Here is an 18,064-nt window from a genome sequence, read left to right on the forward strand (position 1 = left end):
CCTTACATATGGTGGAGGTATGCAGTGGGCATAAGCAGAGATCCCTGCAAGGAAGTGCAAATGTTTGATGAACTTTATCTGGTGCATGAGATTGCACAATCTATGTGTGCAGGAGAGAAGATCCTGACAGAAAAAAAAAAAAGTGTTTTAAAGAGACAGCGGTCTCAAAATTTTTTGATGAACTTTGTTGTGTCTGGTGCAAGTGACTGCACAAACTGTGTGCGCAGGAAAAGAGATCCTGCAAGAGAGAGAAAAACTACATGTGTTGAAGAGACAGTGGTCTGAAAATTGTTTGCTGGACTGTGAAAAATTTGTTTGTGGAGTTATTGAAGATGGGGCGGTCCAAACGCCTGAAAAATGCAAAGATAGATGAAATGAGAGACCGGATTCTTTGGATGGAGGGGATGTTGCCGTCTGAACCAGCCCCATCCATGCCTAAAGAGAGTCTACTAAAGAGGAAGGTTGTTGTCCCTAGCAACACTGATGAAACTGCTATGGAGACGCAGTGTGCTCAGATGAAAAGTAAACTCAAAATGGAGGAGATGTTGAAACATCTGATTATATCAAATGCAGCTCAACAGCAAGCAAATGCAGCTCAACAGCAGGCAAATGCGGATTTTCAGCGGAGCTTTGCAGCTCAGCAAAAGGCTCACCAAGAGAGCATGGCAGGCTGGAAACAGAGACGCCAGCAGCCAATGGAGGCCATCGGTTTGGAAGAAACCGAGTATGTGTGCAGGGCTGAGTTGGATGCCTTGCAACGGAAAATGGAAGAAAAGGTACAAGCCTTGGAATTGCTTAAAATGGAGCATAGAAACTTGCAGGAAATGAATGAACTACTCAAGTCTCATGTGTTACAGTGGGAAGAATCCACTGCTCTTCTTTTGGTCGAGTTGCAAAAACGCAGAGAGACTATAATGGAGAAAGATACCATCCTCATGGAAAAGGAAAGTGAAATTCAGACTTTGCAGAAGCAAAGTATGGCTGATATGTTGGAGTTGCGTAATCAGCTGGAAAAAAGTCTTCAGTGTTTGGAAGTTACAAAAATAGACCTGCAGGAGTCGCAGGAACAGAATGTTGCTCTGAAAGCGACATTGTCTCTCAACGACAAAGAGAAAAGTGAAAGAGAGGCTAAATTACTGAGTACTGTGTATGAGCTCACTACTTTAAGCAATGTGGTCAATGAATGGCGTGCGGACTGTGAAAGTTGGAAAGGGGAAGCCCAACGTGTCCAGCAGCAGTTAAAGGAGAAAGAAGCCTGTGTGGCAGAATTACATTCTTATTCCCAGATGCTAGCCAATGAGGTGAAGGCTCTTATGCAGGGAAAAGAAGATTGTGAACATAAGAGGGAAAAAGTAGAGGCACAGCTTCTGGAATCGCAAGTCAAGGTGTCAGAAGGTGACCGATTGTGTGCTAAGCTGTCAGAGAAGGCAAACCGACTGCAGGTTGAGTTGGACAATGTTACAAATCAGCTTTCTCAAGCAGACAGCAAATCTAGAGAAATTGCGGAAGATTTTTCTATCTTGGAATCGCAGCTGCAAGACACGCAGGAACTCTTACAGGAAGAGAGGTGTCAAAGGCTGAGTTTTAGCACAAAGCTCAAACAAATGGAAGATGAGAAAAATGGCTTCCTGGAACAATTAAAAAAGGAGGCGGAAGCAAAGAAAAACCTATCAGAGCAAGTCGCAACATTGCAAGCTCAGATAGCGGATATGAAAAAACGCATGGAAGAAAGCGTTGGTTCATTACAGTGTGTTGAAGATGTGAAAAAGAAGTTTGATCAGATGCTTGGTGAAGAGAAGACTGTGTCTGCAAAATATGCAGAAGAACGCGCCCGTGCAGAAACGGAGGTGCGTGATAACGAGAGCAAAGCCCTGTTCTTGGCTCGCTCTTTGGAGGAAGCTCTAGAGTGTAAGGCTGAACTAGAAAGTGTTAACAAACAGCTGCGTACAGAAATGGAAGAATTGGTCAGCTCCAAGGATGATGTTGTGAAAAGAGTTCAGGAGCTAGAAAAGTCTAAGCGAGCCTTAGAACAGCAAGTAGAAGAGATGAAGATTCCGTTGCAGGAACTGGAAGAGGAATTCCAGGCAACAGAGGATCTGTCCCAAAGAGGGGATAGTGTGCCTGATGCAGTTTTTAAAAGGATCAGTGTTTTGGGGTCTGTCCTGAGTGAGCCTCAGAAATGTGATGACATGTGGCTTGAATCACCCCTTTGGAATAAACCGTTCCTTCAAAAACTTCAAGCATTGGAAAATGTATCATTAGAGCTTCAGCAAACAAAGGAGCTGAGTAAGAAATGTGATGATTTCTCAGTTCAGGCTGAAAACCTAGTGGGGAAAACTAAGGCTGTTGGTGAAAACGTGAAGCAAATGAATAAGTGCCTTTCAGGGAGTGTTTCCAAAATGGAACTGGTGAAAGACGGGTGGCAGAAGTTTGATCGTGATCTTGAGATGCATTCCATGTGGAATTCAGATAGAGAAAAAGAACTAGGTGACCTTGAGCGGTCAAATAGTTCAGCAGAAAGTGCATTGAAGAAACCTGTAAAAGAATGTGTTGCAGTTCCATGCTTCTTCACTGATGCAGAGAGGAGGTCTATAATGGATACCACCCAGATCGCTGGGTTCAACTGTGTTGTTGCCTTTAACCCCTATGTTGGTGTAAGGAAAGTTGATGATGTTCTGGTTGACTACTTCTGTGAAGAGTTTGGCAAGAAATATAAACTGAATATCAAATCAAATAGTAGGCCTTTACTGCGACTCGCTCAGGAGGGCGAAAAGTTTAAGAAGTTGATGAGTGCAAATGCTTCCGATCTGCCTATGAATATGAAATGTTTGGTGAATGATATTGATATCTCTGGGAAAAGGAACAGGGGTCACTTTGAAGAAATGTGTGACAGCCTGTTGTCTCAATTGGAAAATCCTCTGCACAGCATCTTAGAGCAAGCAAAGCTCAAGAAGGAAGATCATTCCCTTTTACAACAAAAAGTCAATGATTGTGTACAGATGTATGGAGAGGCAACTCAAGTCACAGAGGGATGTCAAGAGTCCCTACTTGGAACAAAGCTTAGTGAAGCAAAGGTTCTCAAAGTTTTGTGGAAAACATTTATGGATTGCAGAGAGAGGCGTCTTAAGAATGTTGAAGACATTAAGACTAGCCCAATTGAGTTGCCTATGGATCACGGTCCTCCATGGTGGATTGGACAGACGGTTATGAGAGACAAGCTGTCTGACATTTATGAGAAAGCTGTCAATGAAGATGACAGAAACGAGAAGGAGCAAAATGATGCCAAAAATGCAGTTGAAGAATGTGTATATGAGATGAGAGACAAACTGTGTGGCATTTATGAGAAATCTGTCAATGAAGATGACAAAACAGTTTCATCCGGAAGCTTGAGGATAATAGGAGGCTTATCAGTGAGTCAGCAGTGCCTGACACATGCGTGCCTGGAAATATGTGTCCCAACCCTAGGGTTGAAACAAGAGGGGGGGGTATGTGACAGGAAGTCAGGTAAATCTGGGAATGTAGTCACTGAGAGGAGACACATTCCCACCTGCTTTGAAAGTTCACTGATACTATAGGGTGTTGGCTGCAGAGAGAGCCAGCAGGAAGTTGAAAACCATTCAGCTGTTCAGAATGAGGAGATCAAGGACTCTATAATTTGTCCAGAGAAAATCTATTGAGTGCTGCCTCCTGTCGCCGTGTAGGCTGGGAGAGGAGGACAGACATACGTGTACCTCCCGACGCCGTGTGGGCATGGGAGAAGGACTGCTGCCGCCTGTCGCCGTGTGGGCTGGGAGAGGGGGACAGTCGGATGTGTGCCTCCCGACAAGCTGGTGAGCATGGGAGAAGACCCCCTAAAGCGATGTGAAGCTAAGGAGGGTAACCACGAGTGAAGACGTCTCAAAGGTGAGAAGACAAAGTGTTCCATGTGAAGAGTGTGAAGAGAAGTGTTCCATGTGAAGAGTGTGAAGAGTAAAGGGACCTGTTAAATGAACTGTGTTCCATGTGAAGAATCTGAAGAGTAAAGGATCCTGTTATAAATGAACATGTGCTGTGTGAAAGAAAACAAAGGGACATGTTCAATGGACAATGTTTGTGCTGTGTGAAAAGCAAACAAATGGACATTTGAGTGTCTGCTGTAGGATCAGCAGTGTCGGCCCAACAGTAGGTTGGAAAGACTTCTTAGGTAGGTTCCAGCTGTGAGAAGGTAGCCGCCCACAGAGGCAAGGATTTATTTTGTCTTTTATTTTATTTTGGCTGTTTTGATGCTTGCAATTGTGTTAAGTAAATTGCATGAATAAATCAGTCTTGTTTTTCAACCTCTAATCGGCTATCTCTGTGAAAACGCACCCCCAAAGGGGTCACCCATACGCCTACCACCGAGCTAATCCCTTACAATATATATATATATAACTTTGTGGTTTACACTGCACTTTGATCTGATCTCAACATCTCAACAAACTGTAAAAAGCTAAAATCTCTCTCCCTGCCAGCAATGTATTTATTAACTATAGAGCTCCACTTATAAGCCACCTGCTGACCAAGGGATTTGAACCCACAACTAGCAAAGCTGGTGTTCTACCAGCTGTGCCACCGTCAAGCACACTTAAGATGAGCACACTTAAGATGAGCACACTTTCCCTGCCTAACTCCTAGCTCACCCTACACACAGTGAATGAGATAAAAGTTAGGGAGAGTGCATCCCACTTAAGCAGGTTTAACGGTGGCCTAGATGGTAGAATACCAGACTTGCAATGAAATGGCTGTGGGGTTCAAATCCCCTGGCCAGCGGGTGATTTATTGAAATCAGAGGTCAGATTTCATGATAATGCAGGAACTCGAAGATCCCGCAAAGAAGCCCATTTAATCGACAAAAGAGCGAACAGCTCACCCCTACTCAACAGTACTCATTTACTCCACATTACTCAGATACTCAACGTTATTCAGTTACTCCACAGTACTCAGTCACTCAATGGTATTCAGTCACTAACAGTACTCAGTTCACTCAACCGTACTCAGCAGTACTCAGTTACTCACACTATATCCTCCTCAGCCAGCGTCCCCACTACATTCAGTCAGTTTGTCATAGTCAGTCAATGTTTTCTATAAGTTGTGCCTCCCCTGTACTGTCTCATGTAGGGCTTGCCAGCCTCTTCACTTCTCCTCCAGTCAGCCTGTCTCTCTCTGCCCTGCCCGCTTCCTTAGTCTGTCTGTCACACTCACACACACTCCCCCTCCGGTATGTGGATACATTCACCTGCCTTTCCCTGTCAGTCTGTCACCTCCCGGTTCCACCTCGGCTCCTCTGTCAGAGTCTGTCAGACTCAGTGTGGTGACACTGTCCACAGTCACTCCCTCTTCTCCCGATGTTCCACGCTGCTGCTGCTCTTGGTCCCTGGGCCTCTCTCTGTCTCAGTGAGCTACTCCCAGTCTGCAGCTCCCACTTTCCCTCACTCCTCACACACGCTCAGCTGAACGCTGAACCTTGTGCCTCTTTCCTGCAAATGCAAACAGCAACAGCACCACCTGCAGATCAAGTCCTCTCGACTTAAGGGACATATGTAGCAGAATACATATTGGCCTAAATCAATGAAGATATTTGATTTTTTATTTTTTTTTTAGTAGAAAATGTTTTATAGCATAAAGTAAAAAATATTGTTTTTTTGTTTTTAAAATTGTTGTTTTTTTTTTGTTTATAGTGCAAAAAATAAAAACCACAGAGGCGATCAAATGCCATCAAAAGAAATCTCTATTTGTCTGGGAAAAAAAGGACATACATATTATTTAGGTACAGCATCGCATGACTGCGCAATTGTCAGTTAAAGTAACGCAAAAAATTACCTGGTCATGAAGTGGGGGAAAATCTTCAGGGGCTGAAGTTTTTAAATACCACCAAAAGAACGCTTTATCTGTCTCAAAAATGATGACAATTTAATTTGGGTACATTGTTGCATGACTGAGTAATTGTCATTCAAGGTGTGACAGCACTGAGAGCTGAATACTAGCTAGGAAGGGGGTGAAGGTCTCCTGTATTGAAGTGGTTAAAGGTAACTACAGTCTGTGCGATAATCAGTAGAATTAAATCTGGGCTGTTTAAAGGAATAATAGTGAAAATATAGACAGTAACGACATTTCACAGACATTCATACAACTCCCTACTTTATCCAGTCAGGCTACAGTTTGGTTTTAGGATTCAGTTAGTGCTTGCGGAACAGAATAAAAGCACCTGAACAGCTGCCACGGGCTGCATTGTTGGTGTATGTAAGATGCAGACATCATTGAAACCTGAATCACAACAAATTCATCAATAGAAAAAATTAATTAGACCAAACTATAGAGCCCCAGCAGCAGGGGATCACATAGTGCAGCTCTTAGCTTAGAGAAAATAAGTTATGTGCATTGATCTTAAATATTTAATTTTCCTTGTAACAATTATAAAATGGCAGTAGTGACCATTCCAGGCAAATTAATTATTCTTTGACATAAGGCTCCCTTTAATAAGCAGGATAGGTATTTTAATGAGGTCCTTTACTACTGTTTGCCTTCAAGTTCATTCATTCTTATTCCAAGCAAACTGAGTCCAGATTTTGCATTTATACTTTTACTGCTGTTCTATATCAGGCATCCACACTATTTGCTATTACCAGTATATTTCCAAAAATATTTATTACTCAAGTTCCAGCACTTCTAGCGTTAGGAGTTCTTTTTTAAAAAAGGAATTTCAGAAAAAGATTATATATTAAAGTGGTAAAAAAAAATTAAAAAACAAAAATGTAAATATATTGCAGCTTACCAACTCTTAGATGTGGTAGTGTATTTGTTTTCTTTTTTGGGTCTTTTTTTCCCCTTTATTTCAGCTGTTGATCCTGTTAGTAACACACTTCCTATCTTAGAGTGTCTGTATTCTGGATGAAGTCGTGAGGCAGACTCCTTTGGACAGTACAAGCAAACAAAAGATTTCCCAGCACACTTACCAGCAAGCCTGCAAAACAACCAAATTACCATTTTCCAATAATTTACTCTGGGTAGATGGACACATTGGAAGCCTTCACTGCCATTGTGCTCTTGCTGTGCATCATGTGCGCCCCCTGTGCCTTTAAGAAGGGGTGGGTTCCCTCCAGGTACACCTGCCCTTAATATGACCATTCCTATTTGTGCTCCTACTATGGAGGCTCTGGAAATTTAGGTTAGGTTAGAGTTAGCACCATAGTATATACAGTACAGAGGTCCTTTTGTGTGGGCACTGTGGCTGACGCATATATTTTCAAATGTGTGCAAACAAAACCCTCTGTTTTTAACATAATTTGTTAAGCCCCGCACACAAGCGTCGAAAATTGGCAGGGAATTTTCGGCCAACGTCCGATCTGCCGATTTTCAGCTTGTTAGTATGATGCTTCCGACAACCGACTCCGACTTTTCGGCCGAAAAAAATCTGGTGTGCAGACTATAAAAATTTTGTTGGCTGTCAAAACACGGCCGATTTTCATGCAGTCAGTACAGATTTAGAGAAAAATCTGATGAGCAAGTCTGGGCATGCTCAAAGAAGAAAGAACACAAAGAAAGCAAACGAGCACATGACATCACTTCTGAAGTCGATTTTTGTTGGGCGTGAAAATTCGTGTGCAGTCTAGGCACATTCCAACCAACAAAACACCACTCTGGACAAAAGTCGGACGATCGGTCGGCCGTTAATCGTTGCGTGTGTACGGGGCTTTAGTCATGGTCAATTTAGTTGTTTTGCAGGCTGGTTGGTAAGTGTACTGGGAAAACTTTTGCTTGTTTGTGATGCATTGACCTTCCATATGCACCTTGCTGCAAAGCCCAGTTAAGGGTTGGGGTGGTTGTCACTTTTTTGTACAGTCCTTTGGACAGTAGCATTGTCAAACTAGGTTAGACTAGCAGATTATATGGACTGGACTAAGAAATTAAAGCTGACCTCCAGCTAACACATTTTACGCAGTAACAGCATACATTTTTTTTCCTTTTGAGATAAAGGTATTACATAAATAAATAAAATGCTCATTGTAAGCACCCCTGACAGTGGTAAATTGCTTGTCTCAACACTTTAATCGCTACTTTGTCTGGATAGATTGGTCTGTTATAGTAATTTGAAAGAAAACAGATTTACTAGATGGATCTCAAGGTGAAAATAAAGAAAGAAAAACGAAAAAAGAAAGTGAGTGCAGTCACTACATGTAAAAATGTATAAGCTGCAATTGAATACATTTATGTTTTTGAGTATATATCCAATTTAAGTCAAAACCTTTTTCTAGATTTGGATAGAGAGGGGAAGAGTTGGACATAAGATGTTATTGCTGTCTTTATCCCAGCAACCATTTTCACTGAGGCAGACAATGAAAAGAAATCTGAACCAGAAGAAGAGGTGAGGGTAAGTCATCCAAAGTGGATACCTGTGCTGGTGACAGCTGTAAAAATGGGGTATTGCCCTCACTGTTGGATGATTTTCTCTCACTTCTTGTCTGTGTGTTTAGAACAGGAAATTAAAGAAAATCTCACCAACAGGGCACAAAAATAACCTGATAGGATTTTTAATTCTTCCCTACTTTATCCAAAAAAGACAAAAAAGGCTATATATACTTTTTAAAGCAAATAAAAAGCAGGATGACTCCCCTTTGAAAGGGGTTCTAAAAGCTCAACGGCTGTCAACATCAGACCTTACAACTTGTAACATATGAGGCTACAGACAGAAATGAAACTTAACTGGTTGCCGACCGCCGCAAGTACATATACTGCGGCGGTCAGCTCCGGCCAGGCAAAGTGACGTACCAGTACGTCACTAGCCTGTCACTTCCTTGTGAGCCAATAGCGGGCGAGCGCGTGCCTGTGGAGGCGCGCGCCCGCCCCGGCTCATTCCCTGGGAAGTCCGTGCATGTGACCGGCGGACCCGATGTCCGCCGGTCACTCGCGATCATCCACCTTGAAGGGAGAAAGGCAGGCGGCTGATGTAAACAAGCCGCCTGTCATTCTCCCCTGTGTAGGAATGGTGATCATACGGTTATACTATGTAGGACTGTTGATCACTGTTCCTACACCAGTAGCCATGTAAAATCACAGTAAGAAGCATGCCCCTAGGGACACACTTAACCCCTCCTTACCCAATAAAGTTAACCCCTTCCCTGCTAGTGTCATTTTGCAGTAACAGTGCATATGTATAGCACTGATTACTGTAGTAATGTCACTGGTAACCCCAAAAGTGTCAAAAATGTCAGTCAAGGGTCCGATCTGTCCGCCGCAATGTCGCAGTCCCGCAAAAAAAATTGCAGATTGCCGCCATTACTCGTTAAAAAAAAAACACCAAAAATTACAAAAATCTTTCCCTTTGTTAGTAAACGCGATAACTTTTGCGCAAACCAATCAAAATACACTTTTTGCGATTTTTTTTACCAAAAATATGTAGCATAAAACAAATTGGCCGAAAATGTTAAAAAATTTTGATTTTTAAATTTTTTTTTGGGTTGAATTTCATATAAAAAATTTGAAAAATATTGTTATTTTTGCAAAATTTACGCTCTTTTTTTGTTTATAGCGCATGATCAAAAAATCGCACAGGTGATCAAATACCACCAAAACAAAAAGCGCTGTTTGTGGGAAAAAAATGATGTCAAATTCGTTTAGGTACAGCGTTGCACGGCCGCGCAATTGTCCGTTAAAGTCACACAGTAAAAAATCGCAAAAAAACCCTGGTCAGGAAGGAGATAAAATCTTCCGGGGCTTAAGTGGTTAAGCAAGTGCCCCAACTTTATTTTTGAGGCACTTCTTTAAGCAACCATTTGCTCATTTTATATTTAAATCATTGGAAAATGTTGCTTTTGGCTTTTGAAGTGGCCGCATTTCCTGTCGAGGAGACCAATCCCGGAGCCATTTAGCTATGCACTGGATGACTGATCTCCACAATGGCCATCTTGGCTCTTCAGGTCACATAGATTTCACTACAGACTCCTGCTCCCTTTTGAAATTTTGCTATCTGAAATGCTATAGAGAACAAAAAAAAGAGAGGAATGGAGTTTATAGTGTTAGGTGTACCCCCTCGTGTAAAAAAAAAAAAAAAAAAAAAGAAAATATAGACTTGCCTGGAGAAGGGGCCATAGTTGGTGAACATTCTTTCTTTAACATAGTTTGATGTTTTTGTGAATAAACTGTTACTTAGAAAAGCTTTGTGAATTATACTGAGGAAGTAAACTGAATACTGATTCTACCTTGCCCCTTTGTTTGCATAGAGTATGCTTACTATGCTTACTAATTAATATAAGTGTTATTTTTATTCCAAGGTTTATGTAAACCACGGACACATACAACACCTGGCTAAGACAATGGCACAGCTACAGCGATTTGAAAAATTTGAATAAATTAAAATAAATTAAAATGCAAATAGCAATGTTGCCCACACCACCTATTTAGATAATAGCTGTATTTTGTCACATTTAAGTGTAACTACATTTTTGTACACAATTTCAACAATTAGGAAATACAAATGTATTGCAATTTACTACAATATTGTTTTCTTTATTTATGTCCTTTCTCTTCTGTCTTTAACACACTCACAATTTTTCTCCTTTAAGATTTTTTTTCTTGGTCAGAGATTGCAGACCGGTTTTTACTAGGGTTTTATCTGATTGTTTTTTTTCAGTGACTGGAGAAATTCTCTAATTTCTTTCCTCTGGTGTAGGTCTATTAACTGTCAATGAACATGTGCACACTTCACAGTTATTAAAATAATTTCACTTTAAGTGATACTTAAGGAAATATTTAGAAATAAATAAATATATATATATATATATATATATATATATATATATATATATATATATATATATTATACTTACCTGCTCTGTGCAGTGGTTTTGCACTGAGCAGCCATGATCCTCCTCTTCTCTGGTCTCCCCCGAGCTCTGGGCTCCTCCCCTCTGCTGAGAGCCCCCATAGAAAGTCACTTGCTATGGGGGCATGGGGGCATTTGTGCATGCTTGCTCCCAAGCCTCACACTCCCTCCTCACTGGCTGTGTCTATGGCTTTCACTACTGTGCATGGGCCAATAAGGAGGGAGAGCGCCAAGAGAGCAGCTGCTCTTGTGCACATTGCTGAATCAAGATCAGGCTCAGAGTAAGTAGGGAGGGTTGTGGGAGAGCTGCACACAGAAGACATTTTATAGAATGCATGAAGGTAAAAACCTTCAGCCTTTAGAACCACTTTAGGTAGTCCCTGTCACCAACCTAAAAATTACAACTAGACCTTGCAGAAGATCTGGGCATAGGTCCTAAGATGGTCCAATGAATAAAAGTGCTTTATAACCATCCTACAGTGGCAGTGAAGGTGATTAGGAGCCTTTCACCAATCTTCGAAATGCTAAATGGACAAGATAGGGGATGCCTTCTCTCACCCCTCTTGTTCGTTCTGTCACTGCAGCCACTATTGGCCACCATATGGAACAGCGCAGACATAAGAGTGAAGACTGGGTACAAGGAACATAAAGTAGCGGCATACGCCGATGATGTCCTGTTCTATATGTCCAATCCAAGAATAACCCTCTAAAAATGTATTCAAAGAGATAAAAGATTATGGAGAACTTTCAAATCTAAAGATCAATCCAGTAAAGTCAGAAATTCTAAATGTTGAAAGAAAGGGGTGCGCTGATTGAGTGAAAGGCTGCAACCAGATGATGTGTAGTGTAAATGTTTAAAGGTGATGGTGCGCTTTTCTAAAATGGTGAAAAAATCATATATTAAATAATATATAACAAATAAAGGATGAAAACCCAAATATCACAGTGATGGGTGAATAAAGTGTTTAATCAATAAATAAAGTCTTAAAAAACATTCAATGTGACTCCAACAAATAAACCACTAAAATGAAAGTCCATTAAATAATGTGGTCCAAAGTAGTGGGAAATGGTGAAAAAAATTCAAATAAAAATCAAGGTGATGATAAGGTGTTCCCTCCACCTGGTGAAATGCCTCCTTACCCGGCGGAAAGAAGGTAAGTGCCTGATAATGATAATTCACATGTAGGTAAAGCCAGTGTCCTAATTCCACCTGCACACGTGCACAATCACCCGGGTGATAAGTATATACAAGCCTCTTACCAGATGTAAGAGACAATCAAGCCTCTAAATATCATAGACATGAGGATGCTTCCTTAACACAATGGATGGATAGGATCGTTCCCACTTTCTTCCCTCTGTACAAGCCAACGTATGTCTCCTATTCCTTAAGGTGAGTAGAGTATACTCCCCACGATGTTCCAATGCACATGAAAGAACAGATGGGACTGATAGTGCATTACCTTTATAACAATTTATTGGTATATAGACTTGCACTTACAGTTAAGTTGAACGGTTCGAGCAGATATCATATATTTACAGGCTAAGGATCTCTAGGTTCATCGGGTCCGGCTGCAGCACGGACCGCCGATGACGCAATGACGGCACGCCTCCCTCCTGACGCGTTTCCTCCAATAGGGCTTCAACTTGAGATGGGAGATAGGCGCGCGCCGTCATTTCCGCCAATTTATGCAGGTTAGTGTTATCTTCCTCTTCCGGTGTCCGCAGAGAATGTCCCGAGCGCCGGAAGTGTCTCTTTTTTTTTACAGATAGTGTATATACTATAAGGGTCACTTATATTATCACTCTTACATTATTCTTCAAGAGATTATTGTAATTTAAGTGATATTTAGCGCTCGGACTTCTATTATACTGCATCCATTAACATCTTAAAGGGGAATTTGACACCGGAGAAAGATATTAACTACTTCCTGAAATTCTAAATATTGGTGTGAGTAAGAAAGAAGAATTAGCCCTGCAGAGGGATTTCCCATTTACTTGGGGGAAAACAGAATTTAGGGATAAAACTTAAAACTTTCTGAGGTGTTTACCAAGCTAATTATATTCCATTACTTAATAAGATAAAATCAGAAATTTAAAAAATTTCATAATGACCACTCTCATGGGTAGGTCGGATAAATATGTTAAAGATGGCAACAATACCGAAAATCTTGTATAAATTTCAGATGTTACCATTACCACAGCTATTCCACAGACATATCTTAAAACATTAAAAACAATAATACTAAAGTTTATACGGCAGAACAAGAAGCCAAGAATACAGTTCACAGTACTTAGTAAGGATAAAGCATAGGGGGGATTAGCAACACCAGACATTAAAAAGCATTACAATGCGGTAATACTATCACGAATGATAGAGTGGACTAAAATAAAATCTGCTAAAAGATGGGTTAAGATTGAAAACACATTATATAGAGCACAACTAAATGGGAATATTTGGATCCCACCAAAATATAGAGTTTGATGAGAATACACAGAATTTAACTAGCATAGTTTTTTAAGGTCGGGGACACGATTCACAGACAAGTAAAATGGGAATGCAACTCACCATTAATATTAATTGAGGGTACAAATTATTTTTTACCCGGTAAAGGGGCACAATGGTAAATTTATCAAAAACACACAGTTAAAAGATATTATAAAAGGAGGAAATATATGCCCATATTAGAAATTAAAAGATAAAGCAAAACTGATGGCTCTGAATAAATGGAGGTATTTCCAGCTAAAGCACTTTGTGAAAACATTATCGAAACCTATTAGATCTGAGGAGGATTTAAACTTTGTGGAAAAATGATGTAATCCACAAATTAAATTGAAACACTGCATATCTCATATAAACAAAATACTTACGGGGCTGATGGGGCCGAGAATACCTCCATTTATTGGAATATGGGAAGGGGAATTGGGATCACGTCTAAAAGAGCAACAAGTGTACCATGTACATGTTTCATACATGGTTTCACCACAGATATAAACACAATTGAAATAAATTGAAATAAATTACAAATGTCTAGCAAGATGGTGTATAACACCTGTTAAAGCACAAAAATACAAACCAGAGAAATCCCCACTGAGTTGGAGGGGCTGTAATATGAGGGGAAGCTGTAGATCTGAGTGGAATATCTGAAATGAGGGGATGCTCTGCTGATTTCTATCATCCAATCACGTGTAAGCAAAAATGCTGTTTTTTTATTTTCCTTGCATTTTCCCCCTCAGATATACAGTGACTGCACTTCAAAGTGCACTTGCAGTGCACTTGCAGTGAACTTGTAGTGCACAGTAGATTTGCCTTTAGTAAATAAACCCCAATAACACACATTTAGTGCGAATGCCTGAAAATTTGAGAATACTGGCAGAAGGTGCAACGATATATAAGGGAGATTACAGGGATGGATATTGTTGACGACCCATGGGAGTGCTTAATACATAATACAAATAAAACAAAAAAACAATATAAAAGTACAGGATTTTTGAAAATATTGCTAGAGATTTAAGACAATGGAAAGCACCGAATCCCGAAAACAAATGGTAACTACAATGGAGGGGGCAAAATGGGACTTTAGAGGTGCAAATGATGGAGAAAAATCTGGATTCTCAAAAAATACACATTTTATTAAACATAAAAGTATAGGACAAGACACAACATTAATTAAAATGTTAAAAGCAAGAAAATGCACTTGATAATATCAACTCTACATGTTTCGCCATCTTCATAATAGCTTCTTCAGGAGTTTTAATAGATATCACATCTCAAGGATCAGAACATTCAGGGGTATGTGAGATGATATTTCTCGAGAGTGAACATTTCTAAATTGCAAAGTAAAAACATGAAAATAGAGCATTTATAATTACAATAGGGCATATATCAATGGTCCTATATTGAATGCCTGCATGGATTTCTACTATTTTAGTACTAATGGCAAGGAGTACCTTAGGAAGACCTGAACCTTTTCATTTGCCGGAAGTGGAAGCGACGTAGGTGCAGAGGCAGGGGTAAACTAAATTAGGCATGCCAATATCTTCTATGCAGGATGTGGAAATCTTGCAAGCAGACCTGAACAAAATAACGGGGTGGGCAACTACATGGCAGATGAGATTTAATGTAGAAAAATGTAAAGTAATGCACTTGGGGGCCAGTAACCAGAAAGCAAGCTACTCACTTGGGGGGGAACCTCTGGGTGAGTCTAGGATGGAAAGGGACCTGGGGGTACTGGTAGACAACAGGCTTGGAAGTGGCATGCAATGCCAAGCCGCTGCAAGCAAAGCCAACAGAATACTGGGTTGTATAAAAAAGGGGATTCACTCCAGAAATAAAGAGATTATTCTTCCACTCTACAAAACTCTGGTCCGGCCACATCTGGAGTATGCTGTCCAGTTCTGGGCACCGGTCCTCAGGAAGGATGTGCTGGAACTGGAGAAAGTCCAGAGAAGGGCAACAAAAATAATTAGGGGAATGGAGGACATCAGCTATGAGGAAAGACTACAAGCACTGAACTTATTCTCTCTGGAGAAGAGACGATTGAGGGGGGATATGATATCAATGTACAAATACTGTACTGGCGACCCTAGCATAAGGAACAAACTATTCAGAGTAAGGGAATACAATAAGACACGTGGCCACTCACTAAAACTTGAGGAAAGGCGGTTTAACCTTAAAGTGCGTAAGGGGTTCTTCACTGTAAGAGCGGTAAGGATGTGGAATTCTCTTCCGCAAGCAGTCGTATCAGCGGGGAGCCTTGATAGTTTCAAAAAACTATTGGATGGACACCTTAAAGACCACAACATACAGGGGTATACAATGTACGGTTAAAAGCAAACACACACACACATCATAGGTTGAACTGGATGGACTTGTGTCTTTTTTCAGCCTCACTAACTATGTAACTATGTAACTATGTAACTATGTAAATAGGGAGGAGGGGACTGAGACACCTGACCCCTTAACGTTGACCCATAGAGAAGATGATAGCCAAGCCGAAAAATACCACATGAAAGGATGGTGAGAGACTGCAATATAGGAATACATTTGAAAAATATAAATTGCATAGATATCCTATGAAGAGCTGGATATCAAATATAACATCGTAAATATATTTACCAGTTCAGTTCGGGGGTATAGGAATACCACAAAGGGCGCCCCAATAGTAATAATGAGAAAAAAGATATCCCACAGTTTCCAAAGAGAGAAATATTCCTTTAAAACAATGGAAAAGAATACTGTAAGCATAACCTCCATAAGGAGAGAATTGCCAGCATTCTATTAATTGTAAAAAATATATATATATACGGTAGAAATACCATTTACCCTGATGATCCAGTATTAAATATATCCAGAAAAAATGCCGTAGAAATTGGTTAAATCAGAGGAAATTTTTGAATGATGCGCTCCAATGCGAGCCTGCATAGGGGATAAAGATAGAATGTACAGAAAAGGGAAAGGTTGAATCGCCATATTCAATAATCGAGAAATGAAAAAAAGCCAATAAAGAGGAATTCCATTACCGCATATGTCTCTGAAAAAACGTCCTCTTCCCCGGTGGTCTAGTGGAATACTGATCAATGGCGCCGGCATTTATACATCTCCTCCACTTCCTCGGCGTCTGACGTCACCGAGGGAGTGAGAGCGAGGCATGCCCACCGGCCAATCGGAACCCAAAGAGGAAGTGCGTCATTATGGCGCGACGGCGTCACATGGTCAGGCCAGAAACCGGAAGTCGAGGATAATAACATCCGGTCCGGCCACCAAGTAGCGCTGTAAGCAGAGAAAAGCAAAGTAGAGAAGACATAGGCCAAATAGAGGGAAGATCATTCCTCCGAATGGGCTAAATAGTCCTAAGCAGATAAAAATCGATATGATGAAACAATGCCAGAAATTATACTCTAGCAGAAATATATATAGAACAATTGTAAAGAATCCTATAGGAACTCTGTCACATACAAAGACCCAAGACAAAATTACAATAATAAGGACACAATTAATCAACTCAATTAATTCATTGAATGATTGAGTGAATAAAAAGGAAGAAAGAGATCTATTAGAAAATATTTATATAGGGCTCCAATATAGGACAGCTGGGAATGAAGGGCGGTATCTCTACTGACCAGGCAGGACCAAAGTACCTGGGAACAATGTAGGGCACCGCGGGTGCCCATATGGGCAACAAAGATGGGAACAGGAAATTTAGACTCCGTCCAAAGATCCTCCCATAAGATGAAATTAATTTCACCATCCAAACTAAGCACCCATAGTCGCATACACTTACCGGCAAGGATCAGGAGATTATTACAAAGATAAATAAAGAAGGATCCTTTGTTCAATCACAAACTGATGGATTCCATCTGAAAAATACAATGCAGATAAGACTGCGCAAAAAGATATAATACATATTCACCAATATTGATACATAAGACGAAGAGAGGACCTGTAACAAAAGTACAGAGTCCCATTTACTAGTTTCCACCCCAACATTTGGGTGAGACTAGCAATACATCATATTGACATTTCCCTAGCCAAGAAATGGTTTGAAACTGATGGATTCATTTATACCAGGATACTGAGTGGCCGATAAATTGAATATCCATTTAGTTTCACGTTGCAATAAATTTTTGTCTACACCACGTTCATTGAGTGGAATGTGTTCCAAGGCAAAAAAGGTCATCATTTTGTCATTGAAATTATGATAGAGGCCCATATGACGGCTAATGGGGCTTTCAAACTTTTTGTTTTTGACAAGTTTGACATGATCAAGAATTCGATTAAAGAAAGGTCTTTTTGTTTTTCCTATGTAGAAGGCCTTACAGCTACAATACATTATATATACGACCCCAATAGTTTGGCAATTTGCATAAAAGTTGGGTCTGTGTATTTTACCATTGGGAAGAGTGATTTCACTGGTATTAGGCAGATACCTGCAGAAGTTGCATCCTCTGCAAGAGTATGTGCCAGTCAGTGATCTTTTAGATTTGCTAGAAGGGGTATAGTGACTGTGAACCAATTGATCCCTTAATGAACGGGATCTTTTAAATGTTATCTGGGGACGATCCCCAATGTGTTTGGATACCTTTTCATCAGCCTCCAAAAGGTACCAAAACTTTTTTAGGATTGATCGTACCTGGTCATGTTGACCAGAGTACCGTGTAATTAAACGTACCCCATTAGTATTGTTTGTTTTTTTACTGCCAAAAATTAAGTCGGTTCTATCCAATTTT

The sequence above is a fragment of the Pelophylax lessonae genome, assembly GCF_965119305.1.
Source record: "Pelophylax lessonae genome assembly, chromosome: 8".
Classification (NCBI taxonomy): domain Eukaryota; kingdom Metazoa; phylum Chordata; class Amphibia; order Anura; family Ranidae; genus Pelophylax; species Pelophylax lessonae.